This window comes from Vulpes lagopus, chromosome 3 (genome assembly GCF_018345385.1).
Source record: "Vulpes lagopus strain Blue_001 chromosome 3, ASM1834538v1, whole genome shotgun sequence".
In the NCBI taxonomy this organism is placed as follows: domain Eukaryota; kingdom Metazoa; phylum Chordata; class Mammalia; order Carnivora; family Canidae; genus Vulpes; species Vulpes lagopus.
In genome coordinates this window covers 30975960-30985036 of record NC_054826.1, presented here as the reverse complement: position 1 = coordinate 30985036, position 9077 = coordinate 30975960, and the positions used below count along the sequence as shown (strand labels likewise).

General features: G+C 36.8%; 1 pseudogene; it reads left to right on the top strand.

Annotated features, from left to right (window-relative positions):
- Positions 1–5424: 5424 nt before the first annotated feature.
- On the top strand, positions 5425–7604 carry LOC121486981 (annotated as a pseudogene).
- Positions 7605–9077: the final 1473 nt, after the last annotated feature.

Below are 9077 nucleotides of genomic sequence, written 5' to 3'. Positions count from 1 at the left end.
CTGGGGGTAGAAATAAGGAAGGAAATTGAAACAAGAGACACAGAAAGAAATAAACATTTTTCTTCTACATTCATGTAGGCCATCCTACATGAATTCTGCAGCTGGAGTGACCCCCTGCTTGCATCTACTTACTGTGTAGCAGAGCTCCCAACAGCCAGCCAGCATTGCTGACCAAAAAACTCACTTCCATGTAAGGATAAGAAATGCTGCGCCATGTCACAGAATCAGAATTTTGTGCATTCTCTATCCAACCTCCTTACTTACACACAAGGCACCTGAGACCCAGAGAGGGAAAGGAGCTTACTTAAGATCACACAGCTGATGAGTGGCATTCAGGACTAGAACCGGGATTTCTCAACTCAAATCCAAGACTATTTCTGCTAGGCCAGATGCTTAGACGTGGAAACGATAGCACAGGGAAGGGACCCAGAGGCTCTAAAATAGGCCTTCTTAGAGGGAAATGCTCAGCAGAGTGGTGTTTGGAATGACCAGGTGTGGTCTCCTCCATCTGGATGAGAGACTCATCTGTCCTTCACACTCCCTGCTGCTGTTCCTCCGTTTCTGTGCCCCAGTGCTTTGCAGACATTCCCTAAAGATTGTCTAGCCCATTGAATTATATAATATCTCCATGCCATGCCTCTCCGAGGGGCTCCAGATGTCCATGTCATCGGTATAATTGCTGCAGGGCTCACCCAGAAAGGGGTGGAGGGAGCTTCTGAAACAGCTACTAGGGAAAGAGAAAGGTTACTCTGTGGCGATCAAAAGATGATCTATCCCCATGTTTATGATACCTGCTTTGGCTCCTTCTTATTGGCCAGATGGTCCTGGAGTCAATTTCTATCCAATAAAATACAAAGAGAAAGCAGCTCTCACTGCTGCTGCTATTGGCGCTCATACGGGCATTTCTGCAGATGATGTTGGGGAAAGCAGCTTAAAATGTTCTGCAGGCATGACTGTCAAAATGTACACATACTAGACCTACAGGCAACACTGCCCAGATTCTCTGCAAACCCGACCTTCAGAGCCAAACCACTAACCCCTCACTTCGGCACATTATAAATTCCAAAGAGATATGCGGTAAATTCTCTCTGGTCCTTATGTTATGAATGCAGATAAAATGTAATCATTGAACAAGTCGTTGCCAAACATCATTACAGGATTCCATAAGGGTTGCAAAGACAAATAAAATGTAGCTCCTCCTTTCAAGGAGCTTAGATTTTGGGGACACATAATAAGTACTCATTAAAGATCAAACTAAACTCTAAAATGCATCTGCTTATTAGCCCCTAGTACAACCTTTGTCAACTTTCCACTAAAATGCCCAGAAGACCGAGGAAAACATACAAATATTCATCATGAAAGAGGGCAGAAAAAAAAAAAACAGAATCTGACAGATTTACTAATTGTGAGGCAGCTGATGTTCCTAGAAAAAAAAATATACCAAAGTCTTGCCTCAGATACCCAAGTATCTTCTCAAGAAACCCTAAAAAGTATCTCCCCACTGTCTGCCTCACTCAGGACTCAAGTAAATCACCAAATAGTCACCTTGCTATTACACGGACACTGCCTCTGAGGAGACTGGCACGCAGTGCTTAGTACATAGTGCGCAGTAATTAAATATCTGCACGATGACTGAGTCAATGAACAAGCCCTTGCCCGACCCACCCATCCTCACATTGCTACTCCTAATGCCCTGAGTCCTACCATCCTTAAGATATAGCATTTCTGTGGGCTTGAAGCAGGGAGAGCCGGAAATAGTAAACTGCATCCTAGAACATGTCTTTCTTATACATAAAGTAATTCAATCTAGAAAGGAAAAAAAAATTCTGGTTGCAGTATAGGCTGAAAATTGGATTTTACATGTGTTCCATTGATTCAGAGTATCAGGGGGAAAAAGGCAGAGGGACTGGGGGTGAAATGCCACCTTTAGCTGAACAGAGTGTCCTAACTTGGAATTTATCAGTTTGGGCACTCTTAATACTGGAAGCCACATCATTCTTTTCTGAGAGTTCTTTGCGCATTGCAGGATATTCAGCAGCATCCCCTGGGCTCTGTCCACTAGAAACCAGTAGCGCACACACCCCTCCCCAATTTGCAACAACCAAAATATCTCCAGACATTATTACCTGTCCCTTGGGAGACAAAGTCAACATCAGTTAAGAAGTGTCACAGATAAATTTTTAAGGAACTCCAAACTGTATGTTTAGCTGTTCACATTACATTGCCCACGAGTTGAAAAGCTGATGGGTCACCACACCAGTACACCTGGACGAAAGCCAGTAGAAAACCATACCCTTGAATATTGATAAACTGAAGATTTGGAGATACTTGGAAGGATAACTAAGTGTGGGGAAACTAGTGTGGAAAAGAGTTATGAACTCTAGGGGAAGAAAAATAATGCAGAACTACAACTAAATGGCCCCAGAAATGATCCACTGCAAGATACAGAAGAAAATTTCATAAAACTGTTTTATGTCCTTGATAGAGAGCCCAAAGATCTGTTGTCCACGAAATAAGCAGGAAGCTATTAACAGACAGGTATGGGAAGTTAATAAATATGATCTCGTCCAATGATATAAAAAGATAGAATGAAATATAAATGGATGAGTTTTCTTTCAAGATTTCACAAAAACTGATGATGTTAAAAACTTTAACATCATCACAGAATTAAAATACACAGGTAAGGCAGTCAGTAAACAGAACTGATAAAGCAGAAAATCATAACAATAATGTAAGATGCTATCCCAGACTGCCCAGAGAAAAAAGACAAAAATCATGAGAAAATTGGGAGAAAGGATATAAAAGGTGAATGTGCAGATAGTAAGCACTTCTGAAAGTGCAAAAAAGAAGCAATAGCCAAAGATAAAATAAAAATTAAATGTGCCCCCAATTTAGTAATATATATACACCGAAAATGTCCACTGGTTTGCAGATCAACTCAGTTAAAAGCCGCCCTTTTAAAAAAAAATAGTGTGATCTTTTTAGAAATTTTATGAATAGAGAGAGTAGGGCTACATGTATGCAGTGTCTTTAAAAAGAAAGAAAAATAGAGTTCTTATGAAGGACCAAAAATCAGGCAGTTCTTATATTTCTGCTCTGAAATGAGTTAAAACCAAAAAAATATACTCAGCCCATTTATACTTAGACAAGGGCTCAGAAAAAAAAAAAAAAAGAAAAACATGCTATCCATATTCACTTTATTTTTTGTTGTTTTTTTTTTTAAAGATTTTATTTTTAAGTCATCTCCACCCCCCAACGTGGGGCTTGAACTCCCAACCCCAAGATCAGAGTCATGCACTCTACCACCTGAGCCAGCCAGGTGTCTCCATGCCCCATGTTCACTTCTGTTAAAAAATTCCTTAAAGCAGGCCACCTGGGGAGCTGAATCAGTGAAGCATCCCACTCTTGATTTCATTTCAGGTCCTGACCTCAGGATTCCTGAGATCCAGCCCCCCATTGAGCTCATACTGGGCACAGAGCCTCTTAAGAGTCTCTCTCCCACAGCCCCTCCCCTCCACTTGTTCTCTCTCTCTCTCCAAAATATAAATTAAATAAATAGAAAATTGCTTAAGGTTATACCCTAAAGAGAAAAGTAATGAAAAGGAAAAAAAGAGACCTCAGAGAAAACTGATGGACAATAAACACTGAAATCCAGGAATAATACATGAACCTCAGGAATTATTAACTCCAGATAAAATAATGTGAAAAATTGTTATTGAATAGAATATAAAAATTACTATGATGGCATAAGTAATCTAGATCTAAATCCTAAGATTACATTAACAGAGAGTGGAATGAAATGTAGGAATTCAGAGGTTTATAAAAGCATACTGTTTTAAAGTAAATACAATTTTGCTCTGAACAAAATTTGATAAATATAGATTCAATATTGCTCTCAAAAACATTTAAAGTGACCACAAATAAAATATAATTAATATAGGAGCATCTGGGTGGCTCAGCCTGTTAAGCATCCAACCCTTGGTTTCAGCTCAGGTCATGATCTCAGGGTCAAGAGATCGAGCCCCAAATCACGCTCTGAGCTAAGCATGGAGCCTGCTTAAGATTCTCTCCGTCCTCCTGGCCCTCGCCCTGCCAACCTCCTCTCCACGGCTCGCATATGCACCATCTCTCTCTCTCTCTCTCTCTCTCTCTCTCTCTCAAAGAAAAAATTAATATTACTGTTCCAAAACACCAGGAACAAATAGTAACATATACTCTATAAAATGCAGAAAATAATAAAATAAGAAAGTATAAAAAAACAGAAAATAAAATATCATGACAGGCATTAAAAACTAAATTAAAGTGAGTTTAACAATTATCTTAATGACAAAAACTCTCAAAAAATGAGTAAACTTTCTCCCATACACAACTAAATTCCATGGTACTGAAAAGAGATTTCTCTAAAACCAAGAAACACCCAAAAAACTTTTAAAATGAAAGAAATGGAGAAATACAGGATGGGCAACTTAAGAAAAAATTAGGATCACAATATTGTTACCAGGAAAGTAGCAGCTCAAAGTTCAAAAAAGAAGTCTTCAAGAAGATAAAGCAAATCATGTAAGAAAGGATAAGATGATGCATACTGAAAAATATTAGATTTCTATGCACCAAGACATTTCTTTGAAGTAAATTGTTATATAAATATTGAGGAGAAAAATGAGTAATAAGATAATTAAATACACTTAAATCTTTGACTGGAAAAATGAACAAAAATTAGGACAAGAAGGATGTGAATAATATAAATTAATTGTGTTGATTTAACCAGCTGTGTATGGTCAATAAGGGAATGCAGCTTCCTTCTAGCACTCAAGAAAGTCATAAAAATTGATCATTTCTTAAGCCACAATGAATAATTCAATAAGCTGCAAAAATAAATGTATAGAACACATTCTAGATTATAAAGCAATAAAACTAAAAACCAGAATTTTAAGTTTTTTAAATACCAACTTCTTAGAAATTAACACTCCCTTACATAACTTGAATCAAAGTGAAAGTCCCACAATCACTACAAATTATTTCAAAAATAATAAAATTTGATACTTCTACATATTGAAATACATGAGATACAGCAGCCAAAGTGATACACATAAAATGTATCACTTCACATGTGTCATTATTTAACAAGAAAAGGTGGAGATGAATACATTAAGCATTGAAGACAAGATGTTAGAAAAAGAATAAACCTAGGTAAGAAGAATATAAAAACAAAAACTAACAAATTTAATTGATTAATAAAGTGACTTGATAATGATTTAAGGGACAATTAAATGTCTTAAAAACACTTCTAGAATATCTCATTGTAGTTTTGTATTTCCCTGATGATGAGTGATATTAAACATCTTTTCATGTATCCGTTGGCCATCTGGATATCTTCTTTGGAGATTGTCTGATTATGTCTTCTGCCCATTTTTTAATTGTATTGCGATGACGTGGATAGAGGTAGAGAGTATTATGCTAAGTAAAATGAGTCAGTCAGAAAAAGACAAATACCATATGATTTCACTCATGTGTGGAATTTAAAAAGGAAACAAGCATGGAGGAAAGAAAGAGAGGCAAACCAAAAAATAGATTCTTAACTATAGTGAATAAACCGATAGTCACCAGAGAGGAATGAGTGGGGAGATGCATAAAATAGGTGATGGGAATTAAGGAAGGCACTTCTGATGAGCACTGGGTGATGTGTGGAAGTGCTGAATCACTATATTGTACACCTGAAACTAATATTACACTGTATGTTAACTAACTGGAGTTTAAATAAAAACTTAAAAAACATTTTAAATAAAATATAGTTCAAGAAAATCTGAGACAAAAGCTAAAGCATTTTAAATGTAAAATATTAGAAATGAGAAAGATTTCTTTTTCACTATAAACAATATTTTTTATAACTCAGGCTAGTATGTTTTTAAATCTCATGGAAACAGATAATTTTCTAGGAAAGAAATAAATCAACAAAATTCACTCAAAAAGAATGACTATTTAAAAATTTTGACTACTCCAGGGGTGCCTGGGTGGCTCAGTCAGTTAAGTGTCTGCCTTCAGCTCAGCTCATTTTCCAGGAGTCCTGGGATGGAAACCAAGTCCTGGATTCCCCTGCTCATCGGGAATCTGCTTCTCCCTTTCCATCAGCCCCTCCTTGTTCTCATGCCTGTGTGTGTGTGCTCTTTCTCTATCATTCTCTCTCTCTCTCTCAGTCTCTCTCAAATAAAAAGTCTTTTAAAAAATAAAAATAAATAAAAATAAAATAAAAACTTGACTATTCCAGTAATAAAGGAAGAAACTAAAATAAAAATTTGAACTTCATCTTGCATTATATACCAAAAATAATTTGCAGTGGGCTTAAGAATGGAATTTAAATTGTAACTAAGTAGAAGAAAATGTTTTTTAACTTGAAATTGTATCAACCCTCATACAGAAAAAAATCTACAGAGGAAAAAACATCTGTATAAAGAAAAAATCTGCAGATTTGACTACACTGAATTAGAATTTCAGTATAATATCTTTAATATTAAAAGGGAAGTTTAAAACCTGGAAAAAGTAGCTTCACACATGACAGAAAAAGACATGATATCCTTAATATAAACAAGAATAAGAAAGGGACAATCATTAACAGTTATAAATGGTAAAGAAAAAAATGTTCAATCTCTCTGGCATGCAACAAGCAAATTCAAGTGTAAATAAGATCTATTTGCCTCTTCTAGAGAGGATTCTGTAAAGCCTGGTGCCCATCTAACAGTATATAAAACATCCAACAGAAAATTTTTGTTGGTGGTATTAAAGAAGATACAGAAGAATATAATTTGAGAGACTACTTTGAAAAGTATGGCAAAATTGAAACCATAGAAGTTATGGAAGACCGGCAGAGTGGAAAAAAGAGAGGATTTGCTTTTGTAACTTTTGATGATCATGATACAGTTGATAAAATTGTTGTTCAGAAATACCACACTATTAATGGGCATAATTGTGAAGTGAAAAAGGCCCTTTCTAAACAAGAGATGCAGTCTGCTGGATCGCAAAGAGGTCGTGGAGGTGTGGAACTTCATGGGTCGTGGAGGAAACTTTGGAGGTGGTGGTAATGTTGGCCGTGGTGGAAACTTTGGTGGAAGAGGAGGCTATGGTGGTGGAGGTGGTGGCAGCAGAGGTAGTTGTGGAGGAGGTGATGGTGGATATAATGGATTTGGAGGTGATGGTGGCAACTATGGTGGTGGTCCTGGTTATAGTAGTAGAGGAGGCTATGGTGGTGGACCAGGATATGGAAATCAAGGAGGCGGATATGGTGGTGGTGGTGGAGGATACGATGGTTACAATGAAGGAGGAAATTTTGGAGGTGGTAACTATGGTGGTGGTGGGAACTATAATGATTTTGGAAATTATAGTGGACAACAGCAATCAAATTATGGACCCATGAAAGGGGGCAGTTTTGGTGGAAGAAGCTCGGCAGTCCCTATGGTGGTGGTTATGGATCTGGTGGTGGAAGTGGTGGATATAGGCAGAAGGTTCTAAAAAATTTTCAGAAGAAAAAGGCTACAGTTCTTAGCAGGAGAGAGAGCGAGGAGTTGTCAGGAAAGCTGCAGGTTACTTTGAGACAGTCGTCCCAAATGCATTAGAGGAACTGTAAAAATCTGCCACAGGAGGAACGATGATCCATAGTCAGAAAAGTTACTGCAGCTTAAACAGGAAACCCTTCTTGTTCAGGACTGTCATAGCCACAGTTTGCAAAAAAGTGCAGCTATTGATTAATGCAATGTAGTGTCAATTAGATGTACATTCCTGAGATCTTTTATCTGTTGTAGCTTTGTCTTTTTCTTTTTCTTTTCATTACATCAGGTATATTGCCCTGTAAATTGTGGTAGTGGTACCAGGAATAAAAAATTAAGGAATTTTTAACTTTAAAAAAAAATGGGTATACAAAAGTATTTAGAGAAAAGTTGTCACTACTATTTATTATATAAAATATTGTTTACCTTGTAAATGTCCAATGATAAAGAATAACATGATATGTCCATAAGCACAAATTATATAGAATCCTAAATGTTATTTTAAAAGTTTTATTACAGCTTAAGTTTTTTTGTTGTTGTTGTTGTTGTGTTTTGTTTTTGTTTATAATTGTGTTTTTATAGTTGTGTAGGCTCCACAGCCAGCATGGAGGCCAACATGGGGTTTGAACTCATGACCCTGAGGCAGGGCAAGATGGTGAAAGAGTAGGGTCCCCAAGTCACCTGTCCCCAACAACTTACCTAGATAACTTTCAAATCATCCTGAAAACCTACTAATTCAGTCTGAGATTTAAAGAGAGAACAGCTGGAATGCTACAGTGAGAAGAGTTTGTGCTTCTATCAAGGTAGGAAGATGAACTCATGACCCCGAGATCAAGACTTGAGCTAAGATCAAGAGTCTGACATTTAACCAAATGAGCCACCCAGGCACCCCATGGTTAAGTTTTTAAACCTCATTTTCTTTTCCAAGAAAGAGCATCATCATTTTAGATGTACAACACAATTATATCCAGACATGGTATACATTCAGATTCCCAAGCCTCACTCAGGCCTATTCAATCAGCCTGAGTGTGGACCCAGGAATATGTATTTTCAATATGCTCCATTTCATGATAAAGAAATAAAAAATGAAAGTATATAAAACATATTTATTTCTGGGTAGAAAGGATGTAGATAATATTTACTGATCCTTTATGTTCATGTTTTGCATTTTCTATAATGAATACATGTATTGCATTGTCAATTTAAAAATTCTAAGTTTAATGTAAATTAACCACGAGGTGATTTGTGGTCAGATAAAGAAGCTCTAAGGACCATAGTTCTGAGAATTTACAGGAAAAAAAAAAAACATTAAGGCAGAGAACATGAACTGGAGGCCCACAAGTTACTTGTGAATCCTAGGCCTCTTTAATCCAGATGGTGTCTTAAAATTTTTAAAGTGATTGTCAACATTTAAAAATTGGGAAATTTCCCATAATAAATACTGACTTTCGTCTTCTGTTGAGGAAAAAAAAAAAAAAAAAGACTTGGCCACACTGGGCCCAGATGGCAGTAGCTCATTGTAGTAGTGACTCCTCCCTAGAC